The sequence below is a fragment of the Triturus cristatus genome, chromosome 11 (assembly GCF_964204655.1).
Source record: "Triturus cristatus chromosome 11, aTriCri1.1, whole genome shotgun sequence".
Classification (NCBI taxonomy): domain Eukaryota; kingdom Metazoa; phylum Chordata; class Amphibia; order Caudata; family Salamandridae; genus Triturus; species Triturus cristatus.
This window is the reverse complement of record NC_140594.1, coordinates 1133109456-1133134982: the sequence shown is the minus strand read 5'-3', so window position 1 is coordinate 1133134982 and position 25527 is coordinate 1133109456. Positions and strand designations below refer to the sequence as shown.

At 44.6% G+C, this 25527-nt stretch overlaps 1 protein-coding gene across 1 annotated transcript in view; it reads left to right on the top strand.

Annotated features, from left to right (window-relative positions):
* The window catches only part of PSMD1 (proteasome 26S subunit, non-ATPase 1), a 386750-nt gene that overhangs the window by 292170 nt on the left and 69053 nt on the right, over nucleotides 1–25527 (top strand). The gene's annotated exons all lie outside the window — the stretch shown is intronic.

The following is a 25527-nucleotide window of genomic DNA, read 5'->3' as shown; positions in this document are numbered from 1 at the left end:
AGTCATTTTAGTGGCTTTGGGAGATCACCTTCACTTGAGCAGCTGTAGCTGCAGGTGACCCAGAGACGTCTTAATGGCAAGTGTTGAACCATTAGTGCTCTTGCCTCTCTTTTATTGTTCTTTTCTAATATGTCTCTGGCAGTCCACTGTGTGCGTACACAATGGCCTTCTAAACATTGCTCCTGCATTCAGGAAGAGAGAGTTTCCAATTATTGCTAATTAAATGAGTGACCTCGCTCTGTCAGACTGTTAAATGATCTCTGATTAGTTGGAAGTGGGAGATTAGCTTATTGTATTTGTTTCCTTTCCTGAGACAAGTACTTGTTCTGGCTGTGCGCCGAGGTCAGAAATTCATGAACAATCTAGTCTGTCTGGCTGCTCTGCAGCGTCATCAGTGATGCTTCTTACCTTCGTTAAGACAGGCAAGTAGCTCTGATTCATACTGCGTGCGTCAGGGTATCTTCAGCCCACTTTCTTGCCTACCAGCGGTGGGCGCTTACATGCTCAGTCTCCGCATCATGAGAGCCTGTGTTATTCTGAATAGTATTGCTACATCTCTCCTCATGGCTTGGACCATGTGCACATTCATCCTTTCTGAATGGTGTAGCACCTATTTTATGTCTAGAAGTTCCTTCGTGGTGCTTTCTTGTTGAAAAACACTTGCCAATTTGACAATTTGCATTTGTTGAGCTCCTCTAGTGAATGTGGCTCGCTTTTTTCAGCATCTGCTGTGGTACATGAGTTTTAAACAGGTGAATTCTGTCACCAGATTACATTACCCAGTGCAATACAATGATAGGAGGGTTATTTCACTCTTAGAACATGTCGGGAGGTGTAAATCCTTGATTTTAGGTTATGCACAAAGCATAGCCAGCCTGCATCCTTTCACCGTCATCTCAGAAGTCTGTTATGATCATCAGTTTCAAAACCGGGATCCTTGGTGGTGGCTCTCCATGGCATAGCTTGGCTCTCTGTGCCATAGCTTGGCTCTCCATGGCATAGCTTGGCTCTCCATGGCATAGCTTGGCTCTCCATGGCATAGCTTGGCTCTCCGTGCCATAGCTTGGCTCTCCATGGCATAGCTTGGCTCTCCATGGCATAGCTTGGCTCTCCATGGCATAGCTTGGCTCTCCATGGCATAGCTTGGCTCTCTGTGCCATAGCTTGCCTCTCCATGGCATAGCTTGGCTCTCCACAGCACATTTGACCACCTCTGTTGCTTGCAGCTCACAGCGCGTCAGTGACTCTGTTACCAATGCTGTCAAAGTACAACCAAGGACCTAGAATGTCTTCTGCCTCTTCCTGGGGTTGATGAGGTATAGAAATCCATGCCTTAGTAACTGTTCACCATCCTCTCTGCCAACTAAACACAGTATCTGCATCCCCAGTACTGAGAGCATCGCTGCTTCTAATGTGTTGGTCTGATCCCTCATCTGATAGCCATTCAGTCCCTACTATAGGCCCACAGTCCTCGGACTTGGCTGACTCCTCGGTGTCCATACGCTAGGCAGTTCAGGGTAGGGATGTAACACTGCTACCCCCCCCCCCCCCAACAACCCCCCTCCCCCCAACCAGCTCATGTTGCTCCTCCATTACTATTGCGTTGCCCTATTACGTGCTCAATCAAGGACTAGTTTTGTGTTTACAAGTGATATATATGTCCATCTGACTTGTAAAGGTGGGCAGAATGCCTTTCTATCAAAGGTATGTGTCTATGTTGCGCTCTCGATGGGGTACGAGGGCAGTTTGGGCAGCCACTAAATATACGGGTACAGGTGGCTGGCAGAAAAGTGTCATTGGTGATGCCTGTGCACTGTTTACAGCTGCAGGCATATGTTTAGGAGGGTGCTGACTCGTTCATTCTTTTATTTGAGAAACGCATCAGAGTTGTTGTCTACTATGGCCTTTGTATTGTGTTTTGCAGAAATCTAGGGGTGATAGTGCAGGAGTTGTGCTACTACCCGATACGCGTACTCGCTAGGTTTTACAAGGCACCTTTTTTGCATTTACTTTTCTTCAATACATTTCTTTTTTTTCATGAAACCATTGCGTGTAAGTTGCACAAATGTGAAGATGTAAGAAAATTAAACTAGGAAGCCATACTTTTTTGTTCGAGGCATATGAGCTGCAGATTGTACACTTAGCATAGATCGCCATCTGGTGTTGGGCCCGGATGTTTGCAGTTTGTTTTTCTTCTTGGACAGTCTTTGGAAGTCACGAGTTTGGTGACTCTAAGTGTACAACTCTGCAGCTCTACATGCCAAGAACAGATGCATACTGGTAAGTAGCATATTCCTTTTATTGACACACAAGCAGGAAAGTGAAACATTGCAAGTCTTCCATACAATTTTCCTAATATCTGAATTCAAATCCAATAGGTTCCCTTTTCAGAAAGCAGTAGTTTGAAAACCTTTTAGAATGTTCAGTTTTTGTAAATAATTCAACTTTTGTTGAAATTTGCAAATTAAACTGATCTTGTTTTATAAGTAGACTTTTCAGTGTTTGTCTTCTTCCTTAATACACAAACCATACGTTTAAAATGTCAACAGTTGTAGCACATGCACTTCAGTTTTTTTAAAGAGTTCTTAAAAAAAACCCTGACATTCTAACCTGCTAAAACAGCATGTCATTAGCATTGCCTTGCGCTTAACTACGAGTGCCTGGCATGTTTCAAGCAAATTGGTTTGACTAGATTAGATTTCTGTTAAAGTATACTTCCCTAAAACATTAACATTTCAAGGTGATGTTTTTCTGTGAAATCTTGAATTTATTATTGCATTTATTTTTGGATTGTTTCCACCTCTAATGGTTTTGTTAGGGTAATCAAAGATTTCACCACGACTCCTGCTGCCTCCAGCATCATCACTCCTCACCAGACCTTTGCAACAAGCTCTTGGAATTCTTCGTAAAAAAAATTATCTCTATATTCAGCAACTTCGACCCTCAACAGGACCTTGTTACCTTCGCAACTCAACTTCCCATCATGGCCGGCGAACAAACCCGGACCTCATGGCCTGCCATCCCCACCATGCAAATTGCTGCTACCCTGAAGACCATCCATTTGGGGGCTGCATCTGACCCTTGCGCCCACCACACCTTCACCAAAGGCCTCCTACTGATCAGCGAAGTACTAACACCGATCCTCAATGCCTCCATCGACTAAGGCATATTCCTGGGCACCTGGAAACATGCTGTCTTCATGCCCCTGCTCAAGAAACTATTCGCTGACGCAGCCTTTCTTTCCATCTATAGACCCATCTCCTCCTACCATACCCGACAAAGGTCTTTAAGAAACTAATCAACCAGTAACTCACCGACCATCTCAGCAACCATCACCACCACCAGCTGCTTGACGCCACGCAGTCTGGGCCCAGGTCCAACCTCAGTACACAAATAGCACTCATCCGCATGATCCTCAACAGAGGAGACACAGTAGCCCGCATTCTCCAGAACCTCTGCAGCATTTGACACACCCCATCATCATCAGTTGTGTCCCTGAGATTGGCATCCAAAGATACGCGGTCTGCTGAATCTGCTCATTCGTAACGCACAGAACACAAGCTGTCAGCCTTGCACCTTACTCCTTGGATGCTCAGAAACGGATCTGCAGAGTGCCTCAAGGTTCATTGCTCGCCCCACACTCTTCAATGTATACATGGTGACATGCAGCTCATACTCTCCCGCTCGGACAAGACCCCCAACACAAGAAACCGGTTCACCGCTTGCATGATCGAAGTCGATAACTGGATAAAAGCCAAGTGTCTCAAGCTCGACACTGACAAGACTGAAGCAGTGATCTTTGGCAAGAACATGTACCCATACCCAGAACATACAGCAAGAACCTCGGAATCATCTTGAACAGCAAACTGGATATGACCGTTCAAGTCAGCACCATCACTGCACCCGGCTTCCACACCCTGAAGATGCTGAGGAAGGTCTTCAAATGGCTCCCAAGCAACATTTATAAAAACTGTCACTCACACCCTAGTCACGATGTGGTAAATATTTCGTTACCGGTACTATTTTTTATGCGGTAAAGTCTATTAAGAATAACTCAGTAAAATGAGAGGCAGAATCCGTGGTATTAAAGGTTTAAAAAGGCTTTATTCCTATACAAAGGAATACAATTCGAATTGTAGGCGTTCTATTCCATCACCACGAAAGTTCAGGAAGGAAGGGCATATATTATTGACAGGTAATCATTTTTATAGAAAAGGCATTACAGTAAAACAGATGCAGTAGGCGTATCAACTGATAAGACAAAATAAAATATGCATGCGTAACTAGAATAGGCGTAACTAGAAAACGTCATTATACATGATGTCACAAGTGGGTGGATCCATAAGAGAATCCTGCAATGTCAGCAGAAATATTTGGCAGAGATGCGTGCGCAGCCGCATGACGTGTGATTGACGTGCAACTAGAGGGAGAAAGGGACTTGACATTTAGCTCTACATGTGGAGACAGAAGTCTGGGGTTATGTCAACCTAATCCCAAATCATATCTAATATCCTATGTTTAAAGAACTGTGTTATCCAAAAAGAGAGGTCTCTCAGGATAGAATCTTATTCTATACTGACTATACTGACTGTTAGTGCGTGTACAAGCGTCTAAGTGTCTACACTAGATGCGAGGGGGTAGGAATATTCCATGGTAACAGGGCTATGAATTACTTGCATGAGGACAGCGAGGCCTGGCCCTTTGCACGGTAGCTGGAGGAATGTTTACCTAAACTGCTAGACAGGAATGCATCGGATGAGGGGCGGAGGAGATAATCTTGAAGGTGAAATACAGTTTTTGGCAGGCGACGGGCTGGATCAGGCACCGTTAGCCGCGCAGGGAGTAAGACAAAGTTCATGGTCACAGATGCAGGCTCAGACTGGAGCTTTCAGAGGCAGAAGGCAGGAAAAGGCTTGATGACAGAATTCGGGCCTACTCGCCTGAATCTGTAAAAATGTGGAAAGTGAACCACATAAAGTCGGTGGCCTTTCATACTTAGGAAAGGAATATCTGACCCATTCATGGTGGATCTGAAAGAGGACATGTTGACGGTGGACGCACATATATTTGCGTCTTCAAAACTGGAGCAGGAGGGAACATACATGTATTTATAGCATGTACATGGAGCCGTTGGGGTCTACGATAGGGGACATAACTGATCACAAAATTCATATTTCCTCATTCCCTCCTTGTCCCCTTCGGACCCTTAGGAGATATCGATCTTCATCAATCCATCGATCTGTTCATATAGCATCATTTGCTCTTCTTTCTTCTTCCGGGATCTCGAACGAAAACTTGGATGTGGGATACACGAGGTGGCACACAGACCACAAATCGCTGGCCCACATTGTAAACATAAGCAGCAACTGAATAGTATGAGAAAGCCAATACCTAGGAAGGAGAGCATTCTCCATCCCCAGGCTGACAACACGCCCCAGAACCAACCGGACCAAGTCCAGGTGCCTGGACTCTGGTGTATCTGGCTTACAATCTTATGAAGGCGAGTTATGGCTTTATATACTGACGGCGAATTTTCTGGTATGAAAATGCAGCAACTTGATCCGATGACCCTACAAGCTCCGCCCCTATCGGCCAGGATGACGTCAAGGACAAGACGATTTTGAAGCACAACAATCCGCATAGCAGACTGCTCTTCTGTTAAATTGCCTAAGGCGGAAATAGTTTCGTTCACTACTGCTTCAAGGGTTCTGGTTAATCTACGTATCAGTTTACTATTAGTGACTGTACCTATATAGGGAAAGAAACCTTTATTGAAATCTGTGTATTTTTCCCATGCTGTTTCAGTGTAATCGACAATTGGGAGATCTCTCTGCTGTCTATTGTGTACTAAATGAGTATTTCTATAATAATCAGGAGGAGCTAGGAAAACAGGCGGTAGAAGGAATGCTATATAACAGGTACCATCCCAATCTAAAGGTAGGCGTATATATGCGGTCTGGCCACATATAAAGTAGGAATGACGAGAAGCTCTAAATGTAGACTTGCCTTGATCACTGAATTTTATTACAGTGGTGCATTTACTATGGCCCATGTGTATGGAGCCATTCTTTCTTATACATAGTTCCCCCTTTACTGGGAATACGGGCATGGCGGGCAAGATTGGTGTAGCTTCAGATTCAACGTTCAGGATCATGAGGTTAAGTGTAAAATTACCTAATCCATATACTTCATTTTCTAGATCAGTTCCTGTTCTTTTGGGAAGTCCCTCCTTGTTAGGGTAGCAGACTTTAAGCAAAACTAAGTTCAGGTTTCCCCATACCCAGTTGTCTTGATAAACTGCGGAATTTGAATCTAGGGAATTAATCAAACTAAACCATGCTCCACAGGAGCCATTGTGTGTGAACGGATAAGGAAAGAGGGGCAAAACTCCCTTATAGTTCTGATAGGGAGGGAGTCGGCCACATATCCAACAATTTGTGGCATTGCTGGTTTGATGGGAATGATGTAGCATACTAATGAAAGTGTTATTGCGCAGCGCAAATCTATAGGACAATTCATGTGGAGGTAATTCACTAAAAGAATGTTCTGCAGTTATATTATAAGCACGCTTAGGAATAGGGTAATACATGTGCAATAGGATGCTGACGATGATCAGAAGACTTAGAAAAAACAAAATTAATAATGTTACTGTACAGTGACTACGAAATGATTTACAATACGCATGCTTCTTGAGCAGCATTTGATTATTTCTTTCTCTATTCCGGTCCAGAGGATACATGTCAGAGACGTATTCAACCGATTCACCTTGGAGAGGACTTAAACAATCAAATTGTCTGACTTACTGGACCTCAATTTTAGTTTATACAGTTCTGGTTTTGTTAATTCAGCCAAGGGGAGCTTTGAGTCTGTTTGTGAGGGAATACAGGGTTGAGTCTCTACGCTGGATGGTAGTCCATAAAATTTCTTGATATGACTCGAGTGCAACCACCCTTTCCTTCCCTCGATCTTCACAGCTGTCCTTGTGGTGAGTAGAACCAACTTCGGTGACTTCCACCTAGGGTCCAGTTGGGTCTTCCGGTCAAAATTCCTGACCAACACCAAGTCCCCAGGAACCACGTCATGGGGTTTTACCTCAGTATTGTCGGGAAAAGCTGCGGATACCTGTGAACGACAAGATTGTAGTGCAGACATCAAGGAAGCCAGGTAATCTGTCAGCATATTACAGTCAACATCAGTGATTTTACGAGGTATAGGCGTCCCCCACATATTTGGTGGTCTACCGAAGATCACCTCATACGGGGATAGCCCTGTTCGAGAATGTGCTACCATTCTCATGTAAAAGAGCGCAACTGGTAAGGCTACTATCCAATCGACTCCTTTTTCTCTACATATTTTGGACAATCTAATTTTCAGAGTTTGATTATGACGTTCCACGAGACCTGCCGCCTCTGGATGTCGGACACAATGGAATTTCCATTGGTAGCCTAATAGAAGGGAAACGTGTTTCATTAGTTCGGACGAGAACGGCTGGCCGTTATCTGAGTAGACAACACGTGGTAAACCGTACCGTGGGAAGAATTCTCGAACTAACTGTTTGGCAGTAGTCGGGGCAGTGTAATCTGAAACCGGGTATGCTTCTGTCCAACGGGAAAGAGCACAGACAACTACGAGAACATATTTGAATCCTCGACATCGTTCCATCTGGATATAATCCATCTGGAGGACTTCAAAAGCATGATCGGGAGTTTGGAATCCACCCTGCTCTACGGGGATGCTTTTACCTGGATTAAACTGACAACATATCATACAGGTACGAACTTTTTGTTTAGCTGCGGCTCGCAAGTGTTTGTTGAACCAGATGTGTTGAATGCTATCTAGCATAGCTTTTTCTCCTAGGTGCGCTGGACTATGTATAGTGTTAATGATGACTTGGACCATTGAGTCGGGAAGAAACCATATAGATTTTTCCTTCGTCATCCATCCTTGATCTGTTTGGATCCCTCCTAATTCAGTCCATTTCTTTATTTCGTCTGGTGTAGCATGTGTCTGTATGTCAATTACATCAAGGGCGGGATCCTTAACTGTCATGCAATGTGTTGGTGTCAGGACTATTGTCTTTGTCATGTCAGTTGTGTGAGTCTGATTCTGAGTAGTCTGTTTAGCTGTTCTGTCAGCTAGGTCATTACCCTGAGAAATGATATCGGTAACTTTTGTGTGGGCTTTGCATTTCATAATCGATATTGCAGTAGGTAGATGAATCGCGTCTAATAGGGCTTGAATGAGGGGTCCATGTTGGATGTGGGCACCGTGAGAAGTTAAATAACCTCTCTCTCGCCACAGTACGCCGAAGTCATGGACGACTCCGAATGCATAACGTGAATCTGTGTATATGTTGACTTTTTTATTTGTGGCTTGAATACAGGCTTGTGTCAGAGCGGTGAGCTCTGCTGCTTGAGCTGACAACGTGCTAATACAATTTGTTTCAATGACTTCAGTGTCTGTTGTGACTGCGTAAGCGGCCACTAACTCTCCTGTACTTGTTCTCATACATGACCCATCTACATATAATGTCAAGTCTGGATCTGTCAAAGGGATATCTGTCAAGTCTTGTCTGGGTTTCGTCGTGATAGTAATGACTTCGACACAATCATGTGTCAATGGGTCTGTTCCGCCTACTGGTAACAGTGTGGCAGGATTTAACGTATTACAACGTCTGATTTCTATGTGTGGCTGAAACAATGTTAATTCGTAACCGGTGAGTCTCGCTATAGTCAAGTGTTGTGTTTGTGTGCGGTTCAAGAGAACTTCTACTGCGTGTGGTACTTGTACTGTCAATTGATGTCCTAACACTATGGCATCGCTTTGTCTGATTGCTAAAGCTGTTGCTGCCACTGATTTCAGGCACGCTGGAAGTGCCTGGGCTACTGGATCTAATGTACTAGAGAAATAAGCACATGGTTTGTGTGATCCTGCTTGTTCCTGAGTGAGTACTGACAAAGCAGTACCTTTGCGTTCTGTAACAAAGAGTGTAAACTGTTTACTGTAACATGGTGTTGCTAGGACAGGTGCTTGACATAAAGCTTTCTTTAAGCTTTCAAAGGCATGTGTATGTTCTGGAGTCCAAGGGAGGACAGTCGATGTGGCTGCCTCCTGTGTTGTCAACTGGATGAGTGGTTTTGCTAGAAATGCATATTGAGGGATCCACTGCCTACAGTATGAAGTGAGGCCTATAAAAGCCCGCACCTCCTTTTGTGTCTTGGGTGGTGGCATGTTAGCAATTAACTGGATGCGATCGGGTGTAAGCTGCCTTCCCTCCTTGGACAGCGAGTGCCCAAGGTAAACAACTCGCGGGACACAGAATTGCAGCTTAGAAGGGGACACCTTGTGCCCCTTGTCGGCCAGAAATTTTAAAACCGTCAGTGACGCTTTTTCACATTCAGGTTCGCTTCGGGCGGTGATCAGCAGATCATCGACATATTGAAGCAAGGCAGTGTTAACTGGCATGTGGATACTGTCAAGTTCTCGTTTCAGTGCTTGGCTATAGATGCTGGGGCTTTCTGTAAATCCTTGAGGTGCGCGTGTGAATTTAAAACTTCGTCCATTTAAACTAAAACCGAAAAGATATTTACTTTCCGGATCAATTGGGACACTAAAGAAAGCATTTTTGAGATCAATTACAGTGAAAAACGTTGCTTCTGGGTCAATAGCTGTGAGTAATGAGGAGATATCTGGGACCACAGGGTATTGTGGTACAATGCATTTATTTAATTCGCGCAGATCAATAACTAATCGGTATACTGGCGGAGCTTTTGGATCCGTTCTTTTAAGAATCGGAATTATCGGGGAATTACATACATTGGAGTCAGTTTCGACAACCACTCCTTGTGCAATGAGCTCGTCAATGATTTGCAGTAAGGCCGTTACAGCATCTGGAGGTAACTTGTATTGTCGCATTCGTGGTAGTACCACTCCTGTCTTTAGTGTGACTCGATATGGTGTAATGTTCATGCAACCAACATCAGTGGGGCCTTGTGCCCATAAATGTGTAGGTACATTCTGCAGTCGGTGATCCATGTCTCTGGATACGTAGTGACCTTTAAAGTCACGTAAAAATAGTCGTACTCCTTCCGGAGAACAACATATTATGGCTCCTAGAGCTTTCAATGTTTTTATGCCTAACAAGTTTTCTGGACATGATTTAGTAAGCAATAAATCTGTAGTACGTGTTAATGGACCGACTGTAAGTGGAAGAGGTTGTGTTACGTCATTTATTATAGGTTTTCCTGAGAATCCAAGGGAAATATTTTGTGAGCCTGAGAGGGGTGCCCCTGGAACTTCACTGCGTCTTATAGTTGTTCTGCTTGCCCCTGTATCAAGTAAAAACTTTCTGTCTTCCCCTAATAGTTCACTATGTACATAAGGTCCCTCTTGGTCTACAGGAACCTCAATAAGGGGTAAGCCAACTTACCTCTCTAGGCTATCTCATGAGTATCGTTGATAATCGGGATAATCTGTTTGTGCGTACTGATACATCTGTTGTGTTGTTGCTTGAGTTGCAGCGACAGGCTGCGCTTGTGGTGGTGCTACGATCTGTTGTGGAGCTGCCTGTTGCGGAGCTAATTGTTGCGGAGCTAACCTAGGTTGTGCATTCTGAGGGATTTGTTGTTGATTCTGATCCTGTCTAGGTGGACGTGGTCTCTCATGCGTTCTACCTGTGGCAATATTATGTTTCAGGACTGGACAATCGTGTATATAATGACCTGGTTGTTTACAATAGTTGCATGTCCCTTTCGCAGGACCTGCGGAATCACCCTTTTGATGACCTTCGGCTGGAACTGACTGTGCAACAAGCATTTTCATTTTTGTATCTTTCATACGTCTTTGTTCGTGTTCTTGTTCTTCTCTAATTCTATTGTGGTGATATTGTAACATCTGTAGCATCTGTGATGGGGTATTACCTTGCCAGGTACTTTCGAATTTCAATACTCTATTCTTGACTTGTAGCAGAGAATTTTCAACTAATTTTGTCACAAACAGATGTGGATATGACTCACTACTGGCTTTTATACCACTATTTATACTAAAACATTTTTCAAATCGGGAATAGAAATCACTAGTGTCTTCATCTGGTTTTTGTTTACAGGCTGAGATTGCACCCCAGTCTTCCTTTTTCGTAGTTAATAAACGTGGCAGTACCTGTATTAGTAATCCTGCTAGTGCTGTAGTCTTTTCCCCAAGCCCTGCTCCTGCAGCTCGGGCCTTTTCTTCGTTTTCTAATGCTGTCCAATCTATCTTTTGGTCTCCCACCTCCCATTCCTTTTCTTTGAGTTTCTCATAAACACCGGCGGGTAATAGGACTTTCAATATTTTCATAATGTCGGGGTAGGTATACTCTCCCATGAGTAACATGTCTTTTATCTCACGGTGGAAACCTGCTGGGTCCTTGTCATGGCTTGGTACTACTTTCTTCATTTCTAATAATTCCAGTTTAGTTATAGGCGTGTATACAAACACGCGTGTAAAATTATCACCGGTACCTCTGATTGGGTGCACTTCGCGTAACGGATTCTGTATATCTATGTGATACATTTTTCTTCCCATAATGGGAACTGGAACGTGTTCTGGGCATACGAAATTTAAATATTGGTTTCGGGATTCTAGAATTTCCTTAATCAAATCAGTACCTGACCCTCTCCATATATTCGTGAGTAGTTCTGTCAATATGTCAGGTAAGGGTCCTGGATCGGAGTGTTGGTTTTTATATAATATAAGGAGGTGTTGAATCATGTATATACTAGCTAAACGCTGTTCATATGGGTCTAGATTCAGAAACGTGTGTGCAAGTACATCATCATTGTATTCGCCGGGACTGTCAGCCCATTGTACTGCGGACCTGACTAATTCTTGTTCGTCCATGGAATCGAGCACGTGGTATCCCCTTCGATCTCGGAGTAACTTATCAGCGGCTTGGAATAAGTGTTCAGGGGATTTCGTATTTAGCATAGGGTTTGGAAGATGTCTATTACATTCTGGACGTATTGGACGTATTGGGTCGTTAAAACCTCTGGTATTATTATGGGATCTTCCTCTACCTACATAAGCTATTGTATCTAATTGGTCTGGTTCTTGCTCCCCCTCCTCTCTGTTTAAGTCAGTGGCGTCTACCTCTAATCTTTCTTCGTGTATTCGTTCTACTTCTTTGCGGATCTTTCGGTACATAGCTACTATACATAACTGTTTATCATGTCTTCCTTCTGATATATTCTGGCCCCAAGTGACAAGTTTTTGCATTTCTTCCGGATTTATCCCAGGCCGGTCTTGATTTCTGATTACACAGTTTATGAGGAAACGTAACAGTTGTCCCTGTACCTCCGCTTTCTGGTACTCCATAGCTCTGCTAATACTTTCAGGACCTCGTCCTGACTGGACAAAGTGATATATATTTTCTAAATGTGTAGCCATTCCTGGTAGCTTCGTTAAATATATTGCAGCTCGTCGAATACGTAATGATGACAGCAGCATTTCGTCTCGTTTACCGGGCACAGGATCATATCTACAATCTACTAGAAGTTCCTTGAGCATGTCGGGAGTTGCTAGTTTGGGCGTACGTTGGTGTGCTAATTCTCTAAGGGAAAATGTATTTCCTCTGGGTGGCGTAGAAAAAATGTCTGTCGTACCTCCTGTAGCACCGTCTGGGGTGCTGGACGTGAAAGGATTTGTTGAAGGTGAGACAGCAACCGTCGTTGCGGGAAAAGCGGTAGAAACAGATGTGCTTGTCGGAATGCGTGTCGGAGCTTGTTGTTGTGGAGGTACAGACGGAGAATCTTGGCGATGAGCATCATCGGCAAGCGGTCTATGTGGTGCGGTATTTGCATACTCGGGAGCTGCATCATCTAAATAAGAGGAAAGGAAAACATCTTCTGCTGTTCTGGGATGCCCCTTGGGATGTGCTTTTATCGGAAACAATGGAGGTGGCAAGTCTTTTGGTATTTCCGGAGTAGCCTTAGGTAACCCTTCGGCCAGAAGTGGATACATACCATTCATAAGGGCGTTTCTTTGTCTGTCTACTTGTTCTGATTTTACTCGGGTACCTTCCTCAAGTAATAGATTTTCTCGGGTTTTATTTGAATTCTCTCTACCTTTCTCTTCCTGTCTGAGTGCTTTTTCTGTACGTCTATATGATTCTTTACGCCATAATTCAATCGCATCTTTCTGTGACTGTCTGGCTTTCTTTTTCCATAATTCTTCTTCTACTCTCATGATGCAATCTGCATCCCAGGTCCCCGCTGCGGGCCATCTCTGACTCTCTGGTAATTCTTTGGTGTAGTCCACCCATAAATCAAGAAATAATACGGCATCTAGGCCATGCTTATGATACATAAAGTACCCTGGAGTGTCCCTAGGTGGGATGGGAACAGCTTCTTCGAGTACACCTTTTCTAGTTTTGATCTGTCTTAGTTTCGAAAAGAGCGGCATTTTTAGACCTTATTACTAGAACACACTTTATACAAGAAAACACAATAATGAACAGTCATTCACACCACAGTATATAGAACGTATTTCAAAACATTTAACACTTAACAGTTTTACGAACAATAATAACTAATAGAAAACTAGTTACTGACATAATACTGACACTAGATAATACTTATTTATATTTATTTATATGCAAAACATACTATATATACTTCTAAACAGTACAGATACACTGCTAAAACAGTGCAGACCGGATTTGTGTACCCAAACCCGTCTTGACCGGCACAGACTATGTGCACGTTAAATGCCTCCCCGGTAATGGTACTCACCGGGTAGCTCGGAACGGAAGGCCTCGGAACGGAACTGAAACTGGACTGGACTGGACCGGACTTGACTCGACTGGACTCGGAACTTCGGAACCTGGCGGGTCTCTGTATACCTCGGATCTTGCTCTCTCAGCTAGGCTCTGGTCGGGATACTTCGCACTTCTCACCGCCTCGTCTGGGTGTTGATCGCAGCCTCAGTCGTCCCCGCTTGGCCGGAGGGAGATACAGGAAATCCTGCGGGTACGCGTTTTTGTCTGTTCAGCTGTGGCAGGAGACCGGGCCTGCAACGCACCTCCGGCGCGTGAGATGAGAAAGTGTCCCTGTTCGGGCGCCAATTTATGTGGTAAATATTTCGTTACCGGTACTATTTTTTATGCGGTAAAGTCTATTAAGAATAACTCAGTAAAATGAGAGGCAGAATCCGTGGTATTAGAGGTTTAAAAAGGCTTTATTCCTATACAAAGGAATACAATTCGAATTGTAGGCGTTCTATTCCATCACCACGAAAGTTCAGGAAGGAAGGGCATATATTATTGACAGGTAATCATTTTTATAGAAAAGGCATTACAGTAAAACAGATGCAGTAGGCGTATCAACTGATAAGACAAAATAAAATATGCATGCGTAACTAGAATTGGCGTAACTAGAAAACGTCATTATACTTGATGCCACAAGTGGGTGGATCCATAAGAGAATCCTGCAATGTCAGCAGAAATATTTGGCAGAGATGCGTGCGCAGCCGCATGACGTGTGATTGACGTGCAACTAGAGGGAGAAAGGGACTTGACATTTAGCTCTACATGTGGAGACAGAAGTCTGGGGTTATGTCAACCTAATCCCAAATCATATCTAATATCCTATGTTTAAAGAACTGTGTTATCCAAAAAGAGAGGTCTCTTAGGATAGAATCTTATTCTATACTGACTATACTGACTGTTAGTGCGTGTACAAGCGTCTAAGTGTCTACACTAGATGCGAGGGGGTAGGAATATTCCATGGTAACAGGGCTATGAATTACTTGCATGAGGACAGCGAGGCCTGGCCCTTTGCACGGTAGCTGGAGGAATGTTTACCTAAACTGCTAGACAGGAATGCATCGGATGAGGGGCGGAGGAGATAATCTTGAAGGTGAAATACAGTTTTTGGAAGGCGACGGGCTGGATCAGGCACCGTTAGCCGCGCAGGGAGTAAGACAAAGTTCATGGTCACAGATGCAGGCTCAGACTGGAGCTTTCAGAGGCAGAAGGCAGGAAAAGGCTTGATGACAGAATTCGGGCCTATTTGCCTGAATCTGTAAAAATGTGGAAAGTGAACCACATAAAGTCGGTGGCCTTTCATACTTAGGAAAGGAATATCTGACCCATTCATGGTGGATCTGAAAGAGGACATGTTGACGGTGGACGCACATATATTTGCGTCTTCAAAACTGGAGCAGGAGGGAACATACATGTATTTATAGCATGTACATGGAGCCGTTGGGGTCTACGATAGGGGACATAACTGATCACAAAATTCATATTTCCTCAACGAGTAAGTTGGTACTATAGGAATACCCTCTATACCAGGATCACCAAGGAACTCACTAGAAAAGTACAAACCATCAAACTCCGCAACCGGATTCATCCTCAACTTCCCACACAACTCGCACTCACACCACACCGCAAGGAACTACACTGGCTCCTGATACACAAATGCGCTCAATTCAGACTCCTCCCACACGCATTCAAGGCACTACACAACTGGGCCCCCACCTACCTGAACGGTCTCCTCTCTTTCTACCAACCACCCAGACACCTCTTCTCCGCAGCACTCCTACTCACACACATCCCACACATACAAAGAACCAGATAATGAGGGCAGGCGTTCTCTTGCATCACTCCTAAAGCCCGAAACGACCTTCCAGTCCACATCAGTGGCGTCTTCTCTTTTCTTGAGTTTTGTAAGAAGCTGAAGGCCTGGCTTTTTAATTAACCAACGTGCCATAGGCAGGGCTAGGCACACGCACCTGCTCGGTGCCAGTGCAGGTGATGGTGCGCTTTACAAATAAACATAACATAACTTGTTCCCAGTTAGAAAAATAGACTTACATTTATTTTAATCCCCAAAAGTAGACACATGTTGAGTGTAGATCGAGTCATTCTTCCATCTTGCTTATGCTGGATCTTCTGCATAGCTTATCCTTGTGTCTTCAATCACAAAATTGCAATTTTGTCCTGTTTAGGGCCTGACCAATATACTCCACGTAATTTGAGTGAAATCATGCCAGAATGTGTGCTGGAGTGATTGCCTTGCTCCTTATGTTTGGTGTCCTGATTAAGTCAACAGATGTGCTGTGGTAGTGGAGAGGTACACTTTGGTCTGCAGTGGTCACCGTAGAAACTGTTGCGAACAATTGGAGATGGAACACCGGTTAAGGAAATTTATGAAACTCAGAATTTTTATTGCTGAGAAGAACCTAATTTGATTACTCTTTCAACATGTGAGCTGAAGCTGTTACGGCATCTTGACATACTGCAAAATTCCTGGGTTGAATATTTTAAGCTGCAGTATGCTAATGCCGAAGGGAATTGTAGCAGGATGACTCTTGCCCTTAAATTTTATGAAGGCAATGTTTTTAGTCTAGGGGATGTTGACAAGGCATTGAATGCCGTTATTGCAGGGCGAGCTCCAGGGATGGGTTGCATACCTGTGGACTTATTCCTCAGTGACAAAGTGAGATGGAGAGTTTATATTAGTTATTTAGCTAACGCCATTGCCCAGGGGATGGCCGTTCCTCATATCTGGAAAGGAGCAGAAATTGTGCCCATCTACAAAAAAGGTGATAAGTCTTTAGCGAGTAACTATAGGCCTATTGGCCTGATTGACTCCTTACAAAAACTAATGGGTCGTCTGGTCCTGGGTAAGATACAGCATTCGATCTTGTCCCGCGAGGGAAACTTTGGCAGGTATTGGAGGATTTGGAAATGCCACGGGAATTGTTATCTTTGATTGTTCGCCTTCATGAGGATACCTATGCAAAAGTTAGATGGGGTAGGCAGGGGTAGACAACAGATGCTTTTCCGGTAGAGAGGGGAGTGAGACAGGGATGCGTTATGGCGCCTACCCTGTTCTCGCTCTTTATAAATGGAGTGGCTAAATACCTCTCCCTGGTTCCAACTGATGCCCCTGTGTTGGCAGGTGAGTGTGTCCCGGTCCTTATGTTTGCGGACGACACCCTAATACTTTCCAAAACTCCAAGTGGTCTTCAGAAGGCACTCCAGCGCTTTATGGACTTTTGCGATATGTGAGGGCTCGAAATCAATAGCGCTAAAACAAAATTTATGGTACTTACTGAACCGAGTCGTCTAAAACAAATCAAACGGTTCAAAGGAAGCATATATATGGGCAATTGCCGGCTAGAGCGCGTCAACGCCTCCACCTATTTAGGTGTTAACCTTCAGTGCGATATGAGCTGGAATAGGCAGTTAGACACCAGTGCACTGAGGTTTAAGCAACAAGCAGGCGCTTTACTCAAAAGATTTAAGACTTCTTTCTCTAAACCAATTAGGTCTGTTTTAGAGATCTATGGGATGAAAGTTTTGGGTTCAGTTCTTTATGGCGCCGAGTTGTGGGGGTTTTCCCACTTGAAGCACTTGGCCACCCTAGAAAATGAGTGCCTTAGGAAAGTTACCTCTGTCCCCCAAAGTACCCCCCTAATTCCCCTGTATTATGACCTTGGTAAGAAGTCTGTGACCGATCTTGCCATGTTGCGACCAGTATTATACTGGCGTAGGTTGTGGACTACGGAGGAATTGTATCATTATGCCAGGGGTCTTAAGGATGTAATTGAGAAGGATAGCTTCCATAAAATTAAGTGGCTGAAATCAATTGGTTCTCTTTTAGGGAGAATGGGGTTGAGGGAACTGTGGGATGATCCTACTAATATGTTTTTCCCTCTTAAGCCAGAAATGAAGAAAATCTATTGGGAAATGATTTTTACTGAAAAGTGTTATGTAAATGTTTCTGCCCATCTCACAGAACGTTTTTTTTAATTCAAATCCCACCCATTACTGGAACCCTATTGGGACTCAATAGAGAAACCATTAGATCGGAAGCTTTAATTCCAATTTAGGATTGGATCCCTCCCTATCAAGGCATTTACGTCTAGCTGGGCGGGGACAGATGGTGATAAATGTCGGAAATGTAAGGATAAGGTAGAGACGATGAGCCAGTTCTTGTTTTTCTGTCCATTGTATGCAGCCCCAAGAAATAAATGGCTCAAACCAATATGTCGTCTTATTGTGGTTCGGAAACATGATGAGGCATTACGAATATTACTTTCTGTCCCCAGCCCTCCAATTGCATTGGCTATGGCAACATTTTTGAAATGGGCATGGGTAATAAGAGCCAACGAAGATTGTTAGGTATATGAAATCCAATAAATTTTAAGATGGAGGTTTGCTCTAGTCACTAATTATTGAACTACGGTCACCTTATGTACATCCCCTTTTTAAGAAATCTATTCGACACTAAATATGTGAGTTTAATTGTTTTTTATCAATTTTAATTATTTATCAAATTGCTTTTATGACTTGTATAATGTTTTATGTATTCTTGTGACACTTTTATGACTTATTGTCGAATAAAGTTATAAAATTCGCAAGTCCTGTGATGTGAGGCAGATGAGGATTGAAATACAGTAATAAATAATAATAATAAGCAAGCTTGTAAAGCGCATGGTTACACTAGCTAGTGTGTCCCCGCGCTACGGCATAGTTACCTCATAGGGAGCAAAGGTATGAAACGGCGTCACCCCTCGGAGCCTAACTCCGGAAGAGCCAGATCTTCAGCCTCTTTCTAAAGAGTGACTCCGATTGTTCACTCCGCAAAGAGAGAGGAAGTGTATTCCAGTGCTTCGAGGCCAGATACCCTTCCTCTGCAGGATACGATGACTGATACATAGGGCTTTGAAGAGTATTCTCTCCCGCACTGGGAGCCAATGGAGAGCAGAGAGGGCATTCCTAGAGGAGGATCTTCTAGGGAGCATCAAGATCAGGCAGGCAGCCGCATTCTGAATGCATTGCAGTCTAGGTATTCATTTGTTACTTGCTACTAGGTAAAGAGCATTCCCATAGTCCAGGTGAGAAGTGACTAGCGCATGAACTAGGGTTTTCCTAGCTGCGACAGGCAACCCATCTATAGTCTTCCGTAGGCCTTTTAAAATCCCAAAACACTTCCTTGACCCCATTCTAGTGTGGCTCTCGAAGGAGAGTTTGGAATCCATCCACATCCCCAGATTCTTAACCTGAACGCACGGGGGGGGGTAGGGCCTAGTGACTGTGGCCACCAAGCAGAGGCCCATATAGAGGGTGTTTTTCCCACCAGCTCCGTTTTACTGCCGTTAAGTTGTAGACAGTTATTTGTCATCCAGAGTGCTAGGTCTTGTAGGCAGTTAGAGAAATTTTTGTCTGCCACTTCTGGGAACTGGGACAGGGAAACCACCAATTGCGTGTCGTCAGCATATGACAAGACATTGATCCCATAGCTCTCTATAATCTCTGCTAATGGGGCCATATAGAGATTAAAGAGAGTGGGGCTCAATATAGATCCTTGGGCGACCCCTTGGACCAACAAAATGTTTTTAGAGAAGTGCGGTTGTTGGGTTACCTGAAAGCTCCGATCTCTTAGAAAGGACCCCAGCCATTCGAGTGCCACCTTATCCAGCCCACCTTCTCTAAGGCGTTGTAGGAACAGTGGGTGGGATACAGTGTCAAAGGCTGCACTGAGATCTAGGAGGACAAGAGCTACAGTCTGGCCCTCATCTACCTGTCTGTGAATAATTTCAATAGACAGGAGCAGGGCTGACTCTGTGGAATATGTGGCCCTGAAGCCCGATTGTGTGGGGTGCAATAAACTGTGTTGGTTGATGTGGGCCGTTAGTTGCGAATTAACCACTTTCTCAGCTATTTTAGCACAGTAGGGCAGGAGCGAGACTGGGCGGAAATTCTCCAACTGACTTGAGCTCAAGCTCGGTTTCTTTTTTATGGGAAGAACGATAGCTTTGTTCCATCTTATTGGGATAACGCCAGTCTCAAAGGAGAGTTCAAGGAGGTGCTTGATATGAGGTAGCAGGATCTCCAGGCTATTTCTCAACACCTTGGGAGAAGTAGGGTCTCTGGGAGATCCGGATTTAATTCTCAGTGCTGTGCTTTTCAGGTCTTCTAAAGAGGGGAGATCAAATCTGGAGCGGTGGTGTGCCTCCTCCACGTTGACCCTCCCCTCCTGACCTGTGGTACCACTGCGTGCCTCCTCCTGGAAAAGTCAAGTAAATCCTTGCTACCTTCTCAGCAAAAAAAACCTCCATTAAATTACAGGAGTCCACCGAACTAATGGTGGGAGACACGGATCTAGCTAGAGATGAGATATCCTTAAAGATCGAGAAAAGTTCTGTAGAAGAGTTTTCTGCTGGCTCAATCCTCTCATTGTAATAGGTGGTGCGAGTTCTTCTTATAAGGGCGTGGTACTGATTTAAATTGGCTTTATATTCTGCCTTCCTGTGGTCTGAAAAATCTCTCCTCCACAATCGTTCCAAGTGCTTACATGATTTCTTCACTAATTTTAGTTCTTCATTGAACCATGGTGCGGATTTAGAATGTCTCTTTGGCGCACTAGATGTCCATGGGGCTTTTATGTCTAATGCTTCTGTGATCCATTCGTCAAATGCACTACAGGCAGTCTCAATATCGTTGCCACCGGGAGGACCGCACTGCTTGAGTGCTTGATTAAAAGATGCTAATGTGAACCTGGTCCATTTTCTATGTGGCCTACCGAGACATTTGGTCCTGTTCAATGGAGTGGTCGGTAAAAAGATACTGATGGGGATTAGATAGAGGTCCGTCCAGTATACTGCGATTGGGGAATCATTTCTCACATTCCCCCAATTCGCAAAGATCGGGGCAAGTAGGTGGCCCTGTTGGTGGGTCGGGAGCTTAGATATCAGTGTCTGCTGTAGAGCAGCCAATTCCTGACAGAGACCTTAAGCTTCCTCATTAGCTACATCATCAAAGTGCATATTCAGATCCCCTAGCACCAGCACCTTATTATATCGAAGTGCTGGCTGTATCAGCTGTTGCGTTATGCGCGCTGCAAACTGGGTGGTTGGGCCCGGGGCCGATAAATTAGAAAACCTTTAATGATGTAGTTGGCAGCGACCATGATAGAGAATGAACCTGCTTCATTTGTGTTTATATCCGCCACCTCCGGGGTGCATTGTAGGGTAAACTTATGAATAATGGCTATTGCTCCCCCTCTTTGTATAGGGCGATCCAGTCGGACTATCCCATAATTCGTCGAGAGGGCTTCAAGGATTTCTGGGGCAGAGTCCGCATTCAGCCAGGTTTCTGTCAGGAATAAAGCATCTGGCTGATTGTCTACAATATAATCATGTATTTCATGTTTGTCTCTTGAGGGATCTGCAATTGACCAGTATTAGATTCAACTTATGGCCTACCCCGGTCTTGCTCATGTGGACCATCGTTGAGTACGGGCAATGGTTAAATTTCCAGGGAGGGGAACCCATCTGTGTACTGTTTACAGTGGTTTACGTATGGGGAAAACTTTTACTACACCTGGCTGTACTGGTTATCGTGTGTGCTGCCCAGAGAAGGCTGGAGTGCTCACAGTCTAAGCTCTTAACTGTACTATTAATCCTGGGTTCTAGTTTTTCTCCCTGAGTGAACAGTTCAGGTGGCATGCATGTACACTGATGCATGAGGGGAGCATGTGTTGCAGTGAAGTGGCAGATCGGTCTCCTTTTTGCTCTTAGCTTGTTTGTTTCTTTGCAATTTGTTTCCTTCGCAGTGCATTTGCCCACTCAAGTCTTTGGCGTAATCCTTCAGCGTTGGCGAGACTCCTGCTGGGACTGGCATTTTGATGAAATGATGTGAAGTACCTAGAAGTAGGTCGCGAGTCCTGGGGTTTTATGACCAGCCTGCGCCTTATGTAGCCCTGGAAGCATGAATCGTTTTGACAGCTAATCTCCAAAAGGACGCTATTTGAGCTGCTGTCTGTCAGCACTCAACATCCTAAAATAAGAAGACTGCTGTCTGTGTGGCCACACAGAAATGACTCCATCTTGGAAGCCATGTTTGCAAAATTCTTGGTGGGACCTAGAGATCCTAAGAGTAGTCCATCAAGGTATGGAGCCATTCCCAGCCAGCAGCGACCACCCCAAGCAAACGAGCGGGGAGCGACCACACGCCCCTGAACGCGCAAATCTTGCGCCAACCAACTAGCGCTTTCATTCTTCTGTAGAACAATCTGCGTGTGTGTTTCTTTTTCACCGAAGCACAGTGTTTACCACCGCAAAACCTTTCCAGTTTAGTTTCTAAAACCGTTAAAACTAGTGGAAAACAGTTAAAAAGATCTGTAAAAAGCCTCTGCTGTTTGAAATTCTGATTTTTACAATTTCACATACCAAGAAAAGTTCAATTTACTGCACTATCAATTAATCCAAGCTTATTTTGGTTACATTTTTCATAAAATTATCTATATGGATAAAATACATAAAAAAGGATCATGTTTAAGCAGAAGAGTAAGGAAACGAGATAATGGATCAACTTTAGGCATGGAAGTGATGAATTGAAAATGTATATTGGCCTGTGCCAAGAAGAGGGTGTAACATGGCGTGAGTTCAGTTGCTTCTCTAACTATCCATGAAACCTCAGTGCACCCTCGTTGAGACGTCTTAGCTGGGTTAACGGGTTTACTCCTGTTCTTAGACTCCAGGCCACTCCTAGGGCGTGCTACGCATAACGGCTACAGTACTGGTCTGCACAAGAGTGCATGCAGGTCATTCGGAGGTGTGTATGGCCACTCCTGGAGCATACTGCCTGTGACCTCCATCTGTACAGGACAGCGCTCTGGGCCACCGTAGCTCCGTCAGGCGTCATTTGTTGACTGGTGGCTACTGCTTATTTCCGTTTCCCGGAAATGACGATCTTGTCTGTTTTGGGCACGCTCTGGGGCCACTACAGTTGTCTGGCGCCTTTTTTTGATGGGTCAGTACCCCGGAAGTGATGCCACAGAAGTGTTGGGCAGCTCTCTGGTGTCACGGCGGGGTCCTGTGTCCTCGTGGCTCATTCTTACAGGACTGAGGACCGGAGAGCGAGTATTGTTTGACCCTTATGCCCTCTGAGCTGAAGGCAGCGGGTGGGCAGAGTGTGGCCACCTTTGCCTGCTCAGTTTTGAACTTTGTGTGTATGTGAAGGAGGCCAGTGAGTAGTGTGCGGGGATTTCCCGGAAAGTTGTGAAAATTGCCCGGCAGGGCCTTCCACTTACAGTAATCACGCCTGCGCCCACTCCCGGCTGTGTATATTTTTGTAAACGTGTGAGCGTCAGCACCCCACTCGCACCTTGTTCTACAGTGAACAGGGGGCCCGAGACACCTTAAGAACTGAGAGCACTGCCTGTCTCGTGCTCCAGAATGACACTGACGGCAGCACACGTGAGGGACCTCGCCCTGCCCCCTTCCCGCTCCTCACCCCCTCGCATGCATCCCGCCAGAGCCGTGTCCGGTGCATCCGAGGCAGGCAGGCCGGCCCAGACTTCAGGCGCCAGCGTGGACATTAGCAGGCCTGCTGTGTGTCTGTTTCCCTGCAGATTTCATTACTCTGTAAATCCCGCCTGATGGTGCGCGCGGCGAAGCGTTGTTGAAGGCGCGCGGACCGCCGTGTCTCCAGGTCCATGTTAAGGGATGCAGGCAGCGGCGAAGCTGGGGCCAGCGGGAGCGACCCTGCGCAGCTTCTGGAGCTGGAGTATGTGTTGAAAGGTGCTGGTTCTGGAAATGTTTTCTGTGCCCGGTATGCTCCCTCGGCTCTGGCTCTTCCGCACACTGTGGGGACTCCCTCGGCGCTCCTCGTCCGCACGCTCAAGCCACATCTGTGATGACCGAGTGTCTTGGAAGCCGCAGGCCGGGCTCTCTGTCTCTATGGGCGTCCAGGGAGGAACAAAGTGACATACGTTAAGTTCTTTCTTGACCATAAAAATATCAGATCTAACAATGTCATTCCTTGTTTTCTTTTTTCACCTTCGTCTGATACTTATTTCTTTTAAAGTATCAGAGTAAACCCTTTTCAGTAAATTCTGGTTCACAAAGAACCTGAAGAAGAACATGTATTAACTTTCTCGTCAGCCATCAAACCTTGAATAAGTGATTTGTGAAGAAGCTGAAGAGAACATGCATTAACTTCCTGGTCAATCCCATTACACCTTGTATAACTCACTACCCTGTCCCGCATCCAGTTCCCATCACCGCTGTGGTTCGCTGTCGCCAAGTTTCGGTTATTGTTCATTATAAAGTTCCACTGCTCACGTCGGCGCTACTCATGACACGAAAACCTTAAATACTCTAAATCGAGCAGTTCCTTTAGCTAAACTTTCAACATATTCCATAAGGGCCAGTCTCTGCGGACAGTGAGTTAGAATTCACACACGTGCATAGTACCCCGCACTGACAGCCCTGTAGGGTTTCTTGGAGGACTCGCGCCACTGTTTGCGTGTGGCGTGCTTCAAGGCCCTCTCCAGAATAATGTGACATCTGGATGGGATCCAGTGTAGATGAGATAGTTACCAGAGAACGGTATGTGTGAACTTGGGGGTAGTTTATGGGTATGACTCGAGTCTTGCGCAGCCTACTGCAAGGCGTAATAAAACTACAATAAAAGCCTCACAATATTAGGAATAGTAAGAAAAATGCACACTGTGATAATCCCAATAAATCTATAATCTGAAGGAATCTAGGATTCCTTTATATCAGGCAGGTTCATTTAATGAGGCAGAGAGGTTGGAAATAATATATTGTAAGTTCCAAGTGCCTGATTTTTCACATGAGTATCGGGATCCCAAATTGGGCAGTTAGTCATTGAAATTCGCATTCCGAGTGCATGTGTATTTATGAACCAGAATAGAGCAGCTTGTAAAGGCAGTGGCTGTAATGTTGGGAAGGTGGCTGTCATTACACATGTAACCCTGATTGCTGGCATGTCTAATGTGAATGTTGGGAAGGTGGGTGTCATTACACTTGTAACCCTGTTGGTTGTCGTGTGTAATGTGAATGTTGGGAAGGTGGCTGTCATTACACTTGTAACCCTGTTGGTTGTCGTGTGTAATGTGAATGTTGGGAAGGTGACTGTCATTACTCACTTAACGCTGTTGGTTGGCATGTGTAATACGAATATATGGGCAGGTGGCTGTCATTACAATAGTAACTCTGTTGGCTGCTTAAACTAGATCAGTTTATTTTTCTTCTGCCCATGTTCAAAGACCCACATAGAACACTAAGTGTTATTTTTTAATTTGGGTAAAGAGCCAGGGTATCATTGTTCAGCCCAACTAGGTGAGGTTTAAGTCAGCAGATCCACCCCTGTTCTCTTTCTAGAAGGATCCGAGACACTCTTCCCCTTAGACTTTTCCTCTCTTTTTAGGACTTGGCTACGGACAGTTGTACCTGGGCCTGCTGGTCCGAGTTTGCAGATCTTCTCAGCCTTGATGTACCTCCGCTAATAACTAAAAGCAAACTGGAATGCATTTGTGGATCGAACCGGTCTCAAAGTTACGCATGTGTGGCTTCTCATAGGTTTGTCCTCCACATTATCATGAAGGTTGTTTTTAAAACAGTTTGCAATATTTTTAATCCCCCAAACTTTTCAAAGTTGAAAAGTCATTAAATATCCATAAAACGTTTGTTCTAAAAGTAGGTTTATGGTGAGAGAAATTGTCCAAAAAAA